General features: G+C 43.0%; 1 protein-coding gene and 1 pseudogene across 2 annotated transcripts in view; both read left to right on the top strand.

Moving 5' to 3' along the window:
* LOC101149428 (putative uncharacterized protein CXorf42) overlaps positions 1–14,558 on the top strand; it is a 155,739-nt gene that overhangs the window by 30,621 nt on the left and 110,560 nt on the right. The gene's annotated exons all lie outside the window — the stretch shown is intronic.
* LOC101148712 (swi5-dependent recombination DNA repair protein 1 homolog) lies at positions 5,849–13,119 on the top strand (annotated as a pseudogene).

Below are 14,558 nucleotides of genomic sequence, written 5' to 3'. Positions count from 1 at the left end.
TGAATTCATTCACCTTTTGTTTGTCTTAGAAAGTCTTTATCTCTCCTACATGTTTGAAGGATAGCTTTGTTGGGTATATTATTCTCAATTTTTGCCTTGAGCACTTTGAATATGTTGTCTCACTCTCTTCTGTCCTGTATCGTTTCTGCTGAGAGTCTGTTGCCAGACAAATCAAAGTCCTTTGTGTGTTATTTGCTTTTATTTCTCTTGCTGCTTTTAGGATCTTGTCTTTGTCCTTGACCTCTGAGAGCTTAATACATATTTTGGTATAGTCCTATTTGGGTTTAATCTGTTTGGTAATCTTTGACTTTCCTGTATCTGGATATTTATATCTTTCTCTAGGTTTGGAAAGTTTTCTGTTATTTCTTTGAATAAGCTAATGACCCCCTTTTCTTTATCAATTTCCTCTTGAGGGTCAATGACTCAGATTTGCTCTTTTGAAGTTATTTTCTAGTTCTTGTAGATATTCTTCATTCCTTTTTCTTCTTTTTTCTTTTTTTCTTCTCTGACTGTGTATTTTCAAGTAGACTATCTTTGAGCTCACTATTTCTTTCTTCTGCTTGATCAGTTCTGCTGTTGATACCTCTGTGATGAGTTGTTCAGTTCAGCCAATGTATTTCTCAGTTCCAGGTATCTGTTTGATTTTTTCTTATTTCCATTTCTTCATTAAATTTCTCTGATAAATTTCTAAGTTGCGTTTCTGTATTAACTTGGAGATTGCTGAGTATCTTCAGAACTGCTATTTTGAATTCTTGATCTGACTCCTGTGACTTTGCTATCTGAGAGCTCACATGTTGCTCTCTCACTGGGGTTGATCAGTGGTTCCTTGCTTTGTCCATTTTGGGAGGTCATTATTCACTGTTTGCTGTTATTTCTTATGTATGTAGATCTATGTCTTCGCATTAAAGAATTGGTTATTTTTTCAAGTCTTTCCTGTCTGAGTTGGTTTGTGTGTTTAGAGGTTCTGTGCGATTTGCCCATTGATTCCCTTAGCCCTAGATTGCTGCCTTCTTTGAGCACTAGATGGCGCCCTAAACACAGGTTTTCTGTAGTTCTCCAAGTGCTGCCCATTACAGACAGGGGGAGATTCCAAAGGGGACTCCTCAGCTGTGTGGGGAGGCTGGCTATGGGTTCATGCCCAGAGGTTCCCTGCAGGGTGCCTCCTACAGTGTGGTGCTGCTAAACCACCTCTCTGATTTGGTGTCCCCTTTTTCTAGAGTGGAGAGCAGCCCCCGAGTTTCTGGTGCTGGGCCATGCAGCTCCACCTCCAAGGTTTGTCTCCACCTGTCCTTAGGTGGAGGCACTTGTGATGCTTCCTGTGAGTTGAGGCAGGAACAGCTTTCTTGCATAGGAACCCAAGATGATGGGGAAGCTGGCTTTCCACCTTGATCTCACTTTTTCCAATGTAGAAACCATGAGTCTTGGAGGATTTTTCCATGTGGTGTCTAGTAGTTTGGGGCAGGGGCATTGTGGATAGAGAAATCCATTTCTCTCACTTTCAGCTCATAGTTTTTTACTTCTCTGTGGCCTCAGGGATTGTCACAGCTTTGATTTTGAGTTCTGGGATATTGCTGGTGATAATTGTGGCCCCGGATAGTTGTTTTTGGTTTTCAGTGGGCAGGGGGAGTGAATCCAGATTGCTTCTACTCCATCTTTGGTGACATCACTCCCCAACTCTGAAGTTTTGAGAATGAGTGACTGAAGAATTGTAATGCCATTATCCAAGTTAGGGGACATGGAACATGTCATGGTAAATAAATAGGTCAGTTTGTGCTTGTTGAATTTGAGAGTCATCTGCAACTAAATGGACTATAAGAATCATGACCTTGGCATTCAGGAGAGAGAGCTGAGATAAAAGCATAGATCTATAAATCATGAGTGTGAAGGGATGGTGGTTGAATCCTTTAGAGTGGAGGGGGTCATAAAGGTAGAGAGGGTAGAGTGAGAATTCAAGAGTGCCAAGAACTGGACTTTGAGCAACCAACTCCTACACCTTGACGATTGGGTAGAAGAGAAGTGAGCATACTAAGACAGGGAGCAGCAGTTGGAGAGATAGGAGAAAATTCCAAAGAGTGCTTGTCATAGAAACCAAGGGAAGAGAGAAATTCAGAAAAGAGAAAGTAGCTTTTTTGCAACAGGTTTGCCGCCAACACATAGGTTGTCTTGAAAACCACCCCTAAAAACCAAAATGGGAAAGGAAAAACTCATATCAATATTGTCGTCATTGGACATGTAGATTCAGGCAAGTCCACTACTACTGGCCATCTGATCTACAAATGCAGTGGCATCAACAAAAGAACCACTGAAAAATTGAGAAGAAGGCTGCTGAGATAGGAAAGGGCTCCTTCAAGTATGCCTGAGTCTTGGATAAACTGAAAGCTGAATGGTATCACCACTGATATTTCCCTGTGGAAATTTGAGACCAGCAAGTACTGCATGATTATCATTGATGCCCCAGGATACAGAGTCCTCATCAAAAACACTATTACAGGCCGAGCACAGTGGCTCACGCCTGTAATCCCAGCACTTTGGGAGGCCGAGGCGGGCGGATCACTTGAGGTCAAGAGTTCGAGACCAGCCTGGCCAACATGGTGAAACCCCATCTTTACTGAAAATACAAAAATTAGCTGGGCGTGGTGGCATGCGTCTGTAATCCCAGCTACTCGGGAGGTTGAGGCAGGAGAATCACCGGAACCCGGGAGGTGGAGGTTGCAGTGAGCCAAGATTGTACCACTGCACTCTGGCCTGGGGGACAGAGCATGACCCCGCCTCAAAAAAACAAAACAAAACAAAAAAAAACGACCACAGGCACATCTTAAGCTGACTGTGCTCTCTTGATCATTGCTCCTGGTGTTGGTGAATTTGAAGTTGGCATCTCCAAGAATGGGCAGACCCAGGAGCATGCCCTTCTGGCTTACACACTGGTTGTGAAACAACTACTTGTTGGTGTTAACAAAATGGATTCCACTTAGTCACCCTACCACCAGATGAGATACAAGGAAATCAGCACTTACATTAAGAAAATTGGCTACAACCCTGACACAGTAACATTTGTGCCAATTTCTGGTTGGCATGGTGACAACATGCTGGAGCCAAGTGGTAACATGCCTTGGTTCTAGGAATGGAAAGTCACCTATAAAGATAGCAATGCCAGTGGAACCACGCTGCTTGAGGCTCTGGACTTTATTCTACCATTAACTCATCCAACTTATGAGCCCTTGTGTCTGTGTCTCCAGGATGTCTACAAGATTGTTGGTATTAGTACTGTACCTGTGGGCCGAGCGGAGACTGGTGTTCTCAAACCTGGCATGGTGGTCAGCTTTGCTCCAGTCAATGTTAGAATTGAAGTAAAGTCTATTGAAATGCACCATGAAGCTTTGAGTGAATCTCTTCCTGGGGACAATGTGGGCCTCAATGTGAACAAGGTGTTTGCCCACTTAATAAAATCGGATATAAAGGAAAAAAAGGCTAAGTTGTTATAAACATCAGTTAGCATGCCTTACAGTTCTTGGTGGTTTAAGATCACCACTTTATATTTCAAAGCATCTGAATAAAGACAGCTTCACAGTTGCTCCCAAGTCTTCATATCTGAAAGAATCCTTTTACAAATCTGAAATGGAACAATTTGATATTTATTACAGAATCATCGTGGTCTTGCAAGAAATCAGTGATTTACATTTGTAACCATATTTCCAAAGAGAATGTCTTTTTATGAAGTGGGGGGATGTAAGAGGTACATAGATTATTTACAGCTGTCTCTGTCAAGCATTTGCTCTTTATTTGTGTCCATTGCTGGATTCAACACTATATTGGCATATCCATACTTAGCTTTTGTTATTGCTGTTGTTCTGATTAAAAACATGCATTACATTCTTTCTAAGAAAAAAAAAAAGAACGCATCTGCCAAAGATGTTCATCATGGCAATGTTGCTGGTGACAGCAAAAATGACCCACCAATGGAAGCATCTGGCTTCACTGCTCAGGTGATTATCCTGAACCATCTAGGCCAAATCAGTGCTGGCTATGCCCCTGCACTAGATTGTCACACATCTCAAATTCCTTGCAAGTGTTCTGAGCAGAAAGAAAAGATGACCATTCTGGTAAGAAGCTAGAACATGGCCCTAAATTCTTGAAATCTGGTGGTGCTGCCATGACTGATATAGTTCCTAACAAGCCCATGTGTGTTGAGAGCTTCTCTGAATATTCTGACTATCCTGACTATTCTCTTCTGGGACATTTTGCGGGCAGATATACCTTTATACCAAGGATAGAACCAAGTATGAACTTATACAACAGGTTATATAGGTTATATAACAAGTGGAGGTGTGCACCTGCATGCCAAACTCGCTGAGACAGACAGTTGCCATGGGTTCAGAGGACAAGAAGGCGGCTAGAGCTGGCAAGGTCACCAAGTCTGTCCAGAAAGCTCAGAAAGCTAAATGAATATTATCCCTAATACGTGCTACCCCAGTCTTTTTTGTTGTTGTTGTTGTTGTCTGGTGTTTTTGTTTTTTGTTTTTTGTTTTGAGACAGGTTCTCACTCTGTTGCCCTGGCTGGAGTGTAGTGGCACAATCACTGCTCACTGCGACCTCTGCCTCCTGGGTTCAAGCAATCCTCCTGCCTTAGACTCCCAAGTAGCTGGAACTACAGACATGTGCCGCCATGCCTGGCTAGGTCTCATTATATTGCCCAGGCTGGTTTCAAACTCCTGGGCTCAAGTGATCTACCCACCTTAGCCTTCCAAAATGTTGGGAGTACAGGCATGAGCCACGGTGTCTGGCCTGAGTCTTAATCAGTGGTGGAAGGGTCTCAGAACTGTTTGTTTCAACTGGCCACTTAAGTTTAGTCGTAAAAGACTGGTTAATGATAACAATGCATTGTAAAACCTTTGGAAGGAAAGGAGAATGTTTTGTGAACTTTTTTTTTTTCTGGCATCTGGTAGTTTTAAGTTATTTAGTTTTTAAAATCAGCACTTTTTAGTGGAAACAACTTGACCAAAAATCTGTCACAGAAATTTGAGACCCATTGAAACCAAATTTAATGAGAAAAAAAGAGAGAGTAGTCAACAGTGTTAAGAGTACAAAGAAATAAAGTGGACTAAGATCTGGATTTGATGTTTTATAAGTTTCTGATGAATTAAAATAGTATTTTAAAAGCAGGAGTCATATTCAAGGAACTGCAGAGAAAATGGGAGGAAGAAAAATACTTTTGCAATAAACTTAGGGTGCCATTTAAAGAAGTTTGACATCAAAAAGAAAGCGAGGGTAATAGATGGGTTACTTAAGTGTCATATACAAATCTCTTCCTTTTTTTTTCAAAATTGAATTTTTTTGTAATGTCTATAATCCTGTGTCTGATTTGCAAATTTGGATGTAAAATAAGAATCACTTGAACATAGTTGCAGAGTTTGATCAGAGAAGCAGAGTGAAAAGCAATAAGGGATGATTACAGGAATCAGACCATATGCAATTGTGGGAGCAGGGTGTCAGGTCCTGGGGTCCGGGTCCAACCCATGCTGAAGTCCGGAGGGAGTGGGTGGATGAGCAGAAAGAACATTCAGGGGGCTGTAGGCAGGTGAATATGGTTTTATTCAGCAGCAGCTTTATTTTATTTTATTTTATTTTATTTTATTTTATTTTATTTTATTTTATTTTATTTTATTTTATTTTATTTTATTTTATTTTATTTTATTTTATTTTATTTTTTGAGACGGAGTCTCGGTCTGTCGCCCAGGCTGGAGTGCAGTGGCGCGATCTTGGCTCACTGAAAGCTCCACCTCCCAGGTTCACACCATTCTCCTGCCTCAGCCTCCTGAGTAGCTGGGACTACAGGCGCCTGCTACCACGCCCGGCTAATTTTCTGTATTTTTAGTAGAGACGGGGTTTCACCTTGTTAGCCGGGATGGTCTCCATCTCCTGACCTCGCGATCCGCTGGCCTCGGCCTCCCAAAGTGCTGAGATTACAGGCGTGAGCCACTGCGCCCGGCCAACAGCAGCTTTTATGAACAGCTTTCTCACACTGGCCACCCTGTCTTGGCTGCTTGAGCCAGCGGCTCCCACACACAGCTGTGCAGCCAGTTCTCCCTTGCCTTCAGGGTCAGCAGCTTAACTCTTTTTCTCTCTGGGCATGAGCAAGCCAAGCTGTGTCCTGGCTCCCTCTTGTCCATCTGCAAGACTGACAGTTTTGGCTCTCTCTCTTTCTCTGGGCACCAGCGCACCCACTACCATGTTAACCCATGTTGAGCCGAGCTGAGCCCCAACAGCCCTGTACAGCATTAGCAGGGCAAATATATCTTTATACCAAGTATAGAGCCAAGTATGAACTTACACAAACAGGTTATATAACAAGCGGAGGTGTGCACCTGCATGCCAAACTCACTGAGTCATGCAGGCCTGGATATCCACCTCGGCTTATTCCTTGACCAAAGCACATCCATGTACCTTACACTCCACCCCCTAGGCTGAGGGAGACTTAGGTCTTGGGCACACAGGTTTGATACTCAAGTTTTGCACACAGGCCTGACATATAAACTTTGGGCACGCAGGCCTGATACATACACAGGCTTGACACATAAGCCTGACACACAAGCTTTGGGCATGCAGGCCCAATACATACACAAGCTTTTGGGCACTCAAGCCCGTTACATACATAAGCTTTGATAAACTGCCCAGCTATTGGTGCAGATTACCATAGGTTGTCACATCCTTGGTGATTACCATTCACACTGCCCTGAGTTTAGCTTATTAGCTGCTTTGCCCACACCTGGTTTCAAACCATATGGTGTTAGTACTAGGTTGGACCGCACCAGCAGTCCAGGCAGCAGTAGCACCCCAGCTAGACCTAGCTGTGTGCCATGCCCTATCAGGAACGAGGGGATGCCCTTCCTAATGATGAAGCTCAGGGTTTAGGAGTGCCTCAGGCCCCATGGCCTTATCTTGCATTAGGACTACAGGTCCCAAGACCTCTTGCAACTTTGCTGCTAAGGGATTTGTACTTACTTAGCATACTTCACTGTTTCAAGTAGGTACCCCACTTCGCTAAAGTTGATGTCTGTGCTGCCTCTGTCCAGGGGGTCATTACCCATGAATGCACCCATCCCACTATTAATAACTGCTTCTCTATTAGTAAGCACTGGAGCTCAGCTCCCTTCCACAGTTGGGACTAACAGCCCACTGGTGCTTCCAAGTGCTCCATGCACTGCTATAGGCCCTAGCCAAAATTATCTGTGGTTACATGCACATTCAGTGTAAATGAGCACCCTGGTTTACTACCCAGAAAGGCTGTCTCAGCCTCATCACCCCAATCCCAGGCAAGAGGGACACTGCCACTTTTAAACCTGCAAGAGAATCAGAGGTTAACATAACATTATTAACAAAACCACAACATATGGTGGGGCTATACAGTAGCCCTGCAGCAACACTGTGAAAGTCCATTGTCGCTGTCCCATGAAGGCAAACTCTTCCTGGCTCTCTGGAGCATTGTCGATTGACAAGAATGCATTAGCCAAGTCCACCACACAGTGGCACTGCCAAGTTCCATTGTCAGGTGGTCTATTAAGTCTGTGATAGATGGCACAGCTGCCAAGCCATGCAAAACATCCACCCCAGAATGTCTTCAGGTGTGGATGGAGAGACATACACAGCACATAAGCAGAGAGCCAAGCAGTCGATGCCAAGATGCAGAGATACAGGTTTCACTTTCACTGACCAGTCTTCATAGTTGTCAATAAATGCAGCTCTGCCTGGAAACTTATCTGGGTTCAGGGACCAGTGGATTGCGAAGTCCAAATGTGGCTCCCGTTGTCCAGTGCCCTCCAAGCTGGACATCTCGGACAGTTCTCTTATCAAACAGAAAAGGCTTTACACTTCCACCAACTGCAGCAGGTACTCTTTGAACTGGAATGCTCGAGCAGGACTGGGTTGCGCAGCAAGGTCCTTCTCCCAAATGACTCGCACTAAGTCTGTGCATGACTGCTGACACTACTTGCTTAACTCCCTCAACTCAGCAGGGGCACAGGCACCAAAGGAAGGGTGCTCCACCACAGCAGGGGGTCTCTGGGCCTACTCGTGGGGCCCAGTAGCTGCTCATGATCTATTTTGTGGTGGATCACTGGGCAAGCCTGCCATGGAGGTTCTTCCTCCTCACTGCACTGAGTTCCACAAGGACTGGGCATGAACTTCCCACAGCACAGTTACAAACGCTCATCTGACTCTGCCAGCAAAGGCATGCTTCTCAGTGCTGTGCACTTCCAGGTGCTTCAGTGCCTTCTCCATACTCACAGGAGACCCACCCACTGCCTCCCATGTTTCCACTGGAGCCCGTCTTCGCAGCACAGCTGCCACCGGGTATCACAGCCCATGCTGTGGCCACAAAGCCAACCTGGGAGCCCTCAGGGACTGGGGCCAACTCACCTCATCCCATTCTCATCACCAATTGTCAGGTCCCGGGGGTCCGGGTCCAGCCCATGCTGAAGTCCAGAGGGAGTTGGTGGATGAGCAGAAAGAACACTCGGGGCTGAAGGCAGGTGAATGTGGTTTTATTCAGCAGCAGCTTTTATTAACAGCTTTCTCACACTAGCTCTCTCACACTGTTTGCCCTGTCACAGCTGCTTGAGCCAGTGGCTCCCACAAACAGCTGTGCATCTGGCTCTTCCTTGCCTTCAGGGTCAGCGGCTTAACTCTTTTTCTCTCTGGGCATGAGCAAGCCAAGCTGTGTGCTGGCTCCCTCCTGTCCATCTGCAAGACGGACAGCTTTGGCTCTCTCTCTCTCTTTCTCTGGGCACCAGCGTGCCCACCATGTTAAGCCATGTTGAGCTAACCAGAGTCCCAAGAGCCCCTGTAGAACGTTAGCAGGGCAGTTATACCTTTTACAGACAATAGTGGCTTAGAGCGAAGTATAAACTTACACAAACAGGTTATGTAACAAGTGGAGGTGTGTGCCTGCATGCCAAACTCACTGAGTCATGCAGGCCTGGATATCCACCTTGGCCTATTCCTTGACCAAAGAACATCCATGTACCTTACACAGAGGAAGAAGTCTATGGAAGGCTATTGTCTCTGCACTTATAGCAGCCTGAGGTCACTGTAGATATTCAGGGCCCACAGTTGGGAAGAAGAGGTGTATGTGGTGTGGGGGAAAGCAAGGACAAACTGGAACCTGCAAGGATTAACTTGAATCCCTAGGACAAACTAAATCCCATGAAGACTTACTGGAACCTGCATCTGTCTCTTATTGCCTCCAACCTAAAGAAAGAGCTGGCATCCATAGTCGTGGAAGTGCACACACACCTGACTTAGGACTTGGAGAAGTTGAAGAAGGAGATCTTGTCAGAGTTGGAGTTGCTGCAGGTCCTGTTGCTGCCCCACACCAACGAGGTGTGCCAGTTGATCAGTGCCAGTGTATGCCAGTGGTAATAGTGCCTGGTCCTACCAAACTTCAGAATATAGTATATATTGCTTCACTCCCACTTCCCAAGCCCTGCCCAAATTTTTCTCCTGGTCCACTCTAACTCAGAACCACATTGGGAAGGCAATTCCAGGAAACTATGTTTCTAGCTTAGCTAAGTTGGCAAAGCCACTTCAACAACCGTGAGACAAATACAGACCGGTAGAATGTGACTGGCCACTATTAGAGAAAAGGATAACACACAGTAGAGAAAAAAAAAAAGAATCCCAAACCAAAAAACATATGGGTCATTCTGCACATCAGTTATAGACAAGGACTTCTCAGTGTTTGGTGCTCACATTCAACCAAAGCTGTGTCCAAGAAGGACTCATTTAACCAGTATCATCCACCCCAACAATCGTGAGTGTCTATGTCCACAATGTTCAGTAGAGTAGAAGAGGAAGAAACAGTAAGCATGGAGTTACTGGCAGCATTTTGGAATGCTTCTGGTCACCGTGAATTTTGGTCACTGACCCCTGACTTCTGAGATAAGCCATACAACACTGAACCTTCCACCCAGCTTTTCAAAGGGGGTGAGTGTTCCCTTATTTTTAAAGCAACTATTGGTGAAATAAAGGTGACACATAAATTAGATTCACTGTATAGGCTTTGGTAAAAGTCGTGATGTGTTTCCAAAGCTTCAGATAGAAATGAATCCCAGTGTGACAATGGATATCTTTTCAGTTTAAAAGCAAAGTCTCAGAGGTGAAAACTTCAGCTTCTGTGCTCTTGCCCACCCCTCTGAGGAATATGAAATAGCTGGGGGCCCATGGATAAAACAGAAAAGCAGTGGAGAATAGCTTGAAGGCACCGGGAGGCTGGACAGATGACTGTAAAGATATTCTGCTGATTTTATGGGGTAAGCCATGCTTTGAGCATTTTCCAAAGGGGAAAGAAAGGTGAGCAACTTTATCACAAAACAGTTGATTTTTTACTTACAAATGACTATGGTTTGAATATTTGCCCCCTCCAAAACTCATGTTGAAATTTAATCTCCAATGTGGCGGTATTGAGAGGTGGGGTCTTGGGGCTTTTAAGAGGTGATGGGTCATAAAGGCTCTGCCCTCATGAATGGACTAATCCATCATGGATTAATGGGTCAATAGATTAATGGGTTATCATGGGAGTGGGACTGGTGGCTTCATAAGAAGAGGAAGAGAGACCCAAGCTAGGATGCTCAGCCCCCTCACCCTGTGATGGTCTGTGCTGTCTAGGAAGTTTGCAGAGAATCCCCACCAGCTAGAGGGTCCTCACCAGATGCAGTCCCTTGACCTTGGGCTTTTTAGCCTCCATAACCATATGAAATAAATTCCTTTTCTTTATAAATTACACAGTTTTAGATATTCTATTATAGGCAACAGAAAACAGACTAAGACAAGAATGTTTGATGAAAAGCTATGCCTTTTAAATTTTGACTGGCATTAAGTTATATAAATAGAACATAGTAACTAGCTCAACAGACCACACATGATTTAAATTTATTACTTTTCTTCTCGATAGATTAAGTTAGAAAAAAGGAAATATTAATTTAGCTACTGAAGTTTTGCATCTAAAACCTTCTTTGTAAAATTCTGGCTAGTCTCTTTTAAAGAGTAATAGAAAATCATGGGCATTATTTTGAAGAGCCAGTTTTCTTCAGCATTGTGGTAATAATAATAACTAATATTATTTAGGATTTGCTACATGCTAGGTATTAACCAACTATTTTACATGTATTATTTCATTTAATCCTTTTAACACTTCTAGGCTATCAGTATGATTATTCCCACTTGAAGATGAGGAAACTAGAGCGCAGAAAAGTTGTGATTTGTGTAAAGACACACAGTAAGTTCTAGAGCCTGAGTTCAAACCTAGTCTACATCATTGCATCCCTACAAAATTCACACAGATCAGTAGGTAGAAATCACTTCAGCAAAAGATGTCTGAACAGGAATGGTTAGTGCAGCATCTTTTATAAGGGTTTAACATTCGAAAAAGCTTATCTATCTGTCTATCAATAAGGGACTGGTTAAACTGATGAAGTTAATCTATTCAGTGGACTAGTTTTGCATCTGTTAGGAGTTATATGACAGAGATGTACAGACAGTGTGATCCAGTTTTAGTAAACACATTTACCAGTATTCATATACATTAAAAAGTCTGGAAAATTATACAGCAAAAATACTAACAATGATCATTGTGAAGTGGTAGGATTCTAGGTAATTTAAAACGTGTCCCAATTTTTCCTATAATAATCATGTAATAAAGAATAGAATAAAATCTTTAAAACTCACACCACTGTTCTTTCACTGAGAAACACTGCTTCTCTTTTGAGTTGCAGACTGGAAATCAGCCCTGACTGCATTCAAGTGCTCTGTGACTTTGGACAAGTCACTTACCCTCTCTGGGTCTCCTGCTTTATATAATAAGAACGCGATTTAATTTTGCAGGTTCCTTTGTCTTCTAACATTCTTTGACTTAATGAATCTGATTCTTAGCAAAGTTCTTTTAAAAAAAGAACAAACAATGTGTGGAGGTTTAAATGTTGATAAATGGTTTCTTCACACTTTATCTGTTTTCTTCAGCATGTGAAGTTATTATTTCCATTATTCCCTTCCCGTGAGTCCTTTAAGAAGGGAAAGTTGGCTTTTTGCTCTCTCTGGGGATGGCGGAGGGAGGTACCCTGCTGAGGGGAAGGGGGATGCCTGAGACCTGGACTTCCTCGGGAGTCTGCTGTGGAGTTGAAGGAAAACCAAGATTTCATTTTCAAGATGGAAAGTCCATCAGACTCAGCTGTGGTTTTACCTAGCACTCCTCAGACCTCTGTGAATCCATCATCTCCCTATACAAATAGTTCACGAACACAACCTATGAGTGCAACACTTAGAGAAAGATTAAGGAAAGCAAGATCTTCATTTAATTCCTGTTATAATGTGGTGAAACTTCTTAAAGTAGAGAATGAAGAAAACGATCAGAACTTTTCAGAGAAACCAGCATCTTCCACAGAGGAAAACTGTTTGGAATTTCAAGAAAGTTTTAAACATATAGACAGTGAATTTGAAGAAAATATAAATTTGAAAAATACTTTGAAGAATCAATGTCTGTGAATCTCAGTCATTTGACTCTGGGTCATGCAGTGCTCTCCAAAATGAGTTTGTGAATGAGAACCTTTCTAAACAAAGATTAAACGATGAAAAAGCCAAATTGGTGAAGCAGGTTCAGGAGAAAGAAGACCTTCTTTGGAGGCTAAAACTCATCAAACTGTATGATCAAAGAATCTGTCTCCATTACAGTTGTTAATAAAGAAGTGGAGGAGCTGTAGCCAGCTGTTGCTTTATGAGTTGCAGTCAGCTGTGTCTGAAGAGAACAAGAAACTAAGCCTTACTCAATTGATAGACTATATGGGTTAGAAGATAAATTGCTACACTATAACAGAAGTGAAGAAGAATTCATAGATGTTTAATTCCTGATTTTTGCTCCAGAATATCTTTGCGAATGACAACTTAATTAAAAGATACTTACTCATTTTAAAGGGAAGATAGAAACCATTAGGGCTCAGAGGAAGGCATCCCAATGAACATCAATTAAGGGCACTCTAATATATAAATTATAAACCAAGTTCTAGAAGGAAAATTAGTATTTTGGATAGATTTGCCAAAGAAAGCTTGACATTTAAATCATGTTTAAAAAGTCATTTGGGCAGTTCTGGAAACTAGTTTTAATACAATTGTTTCTTTGTGGCAAAAAGTTTTATTTTAAATGTTAAAAATTGTCCAATCTAGTGAATGTCTAAACCTAAAGTTTAAAAATTTCTGCCTCTCTCCTAAGTTTATGCACCTTGTTTACATCCATTTACCACATATTTCCATCTGCTAATCTAGCAGGTAATTAAACCCATATGTCCAAAACTTGGGGGGAAAAAAAAGGAACGTTAATGTTAATGCATTTCACCAGAAATGTGTCAAATCACTCTGGGAAAATAAGTGCCTTTTCCCAGAAAGACACTTTGTGACCAATACATTAACAGACTTTTTTTTTTAAGCCATATGTTGAAGCAACACACGTCACAACCCAAGCAAAATAAGAAACAAAAGCAAACTATTCAAACACAATCCCCATTAGCCATCCTTACTCTAGATTCTTGGCTTTGTTCCTAGGATCACCTTTTACCTATATATCTGATTAATGATAATAATAATGATAACTACTAGCCTTTGTTTTACAGATATCCATAGGGCCATTTAAAATATTCGAGGCATAGTGAACGATGCTGAGCAGAGGAGGACAAGGAGAAAGAGTAGATTTTTTGTTTTTTAGAAAGTGGGTGGCTGGCTTGATTGGCTCACTACCTGTCTAGGAATTAACCCGGGCATGGAGGCTGTACTTACAGGAGCGCGCGTCCTTGCATGGCCTTTGCGGAGAGGCTCTCAGGCGCCTTCTGCTGTCGAGTTGGCCCTCATGCTGCCTCTGCCCAAGGGTTCTGGCTTCGCACCCGGCTCTCCTGACCAGCACCTTCCAAACTCGCTTTTCACAAATGGCCATTTCTCACCATTTGTGGGGTGATGTGATTCTAGGAGGTAATGTGGGGTAAAGTGGAGCTTGGAGAAGGGGGCTGGCGTGGGGCATGTGTGGAGCCTGAGAGGTAATATACAGATTAGGGAATTGTGAAGGGGAGTCTGTGGGGTAGGGGTGGAATGATGTGCAGTTTGCTGGGGTAAGGGGTGGGTGGCAATGTGCAGCCTGTGGGTTGCTGTGTCACCAAGACCTACTCTCCACTATATGAGCATAGTCCCGGCACGACCCAAACCTTGGTGTCTCCTGCACCCCACAGGCCTTAGCTCCAATCAGGGGAATGGCAGAAAGCTTTTGTGCAGTTTCCTAGTCACGTTTTTAACTTGCCTCCTTTCAATAAACTGAAAAAAATCTGCCCTCAGTGAAGAAACGCTGCATTTTCTGTTATCCTTACCAACCGGAATAGTCTTTCAGCAATATATATTTATTATGAAATCAGAAGCTATTTTTCAACAAATGTGAATATTGAATATGTACCCCCCCCAAAAACACACCCCGGGGGAAGATCTCCCTAGAATCAATGGTCTGGAATCTTTTCACCTGTCTCACACTCCATGTCCCC

Source organism: Gorilla gorilla, chromosome X, assembly GCF_029281585.2.
Source record: "Gorilla gorilla gorilla isolate KB3781 chromosome X, NHGRI_mGorGor1-v2.1_pri, whole genome shotgun sequence".
NCBI lineage: Eukaryota > Metazoa > Chordata > Mammalia > Primates > Hominidae > Gorilla > Gorilla gorilla.
The sequence above is the reverse complement of the archived record's forward strand: the minus strand, read 5'-3'. Positions and strand labels throughout refer to the sequence as shown.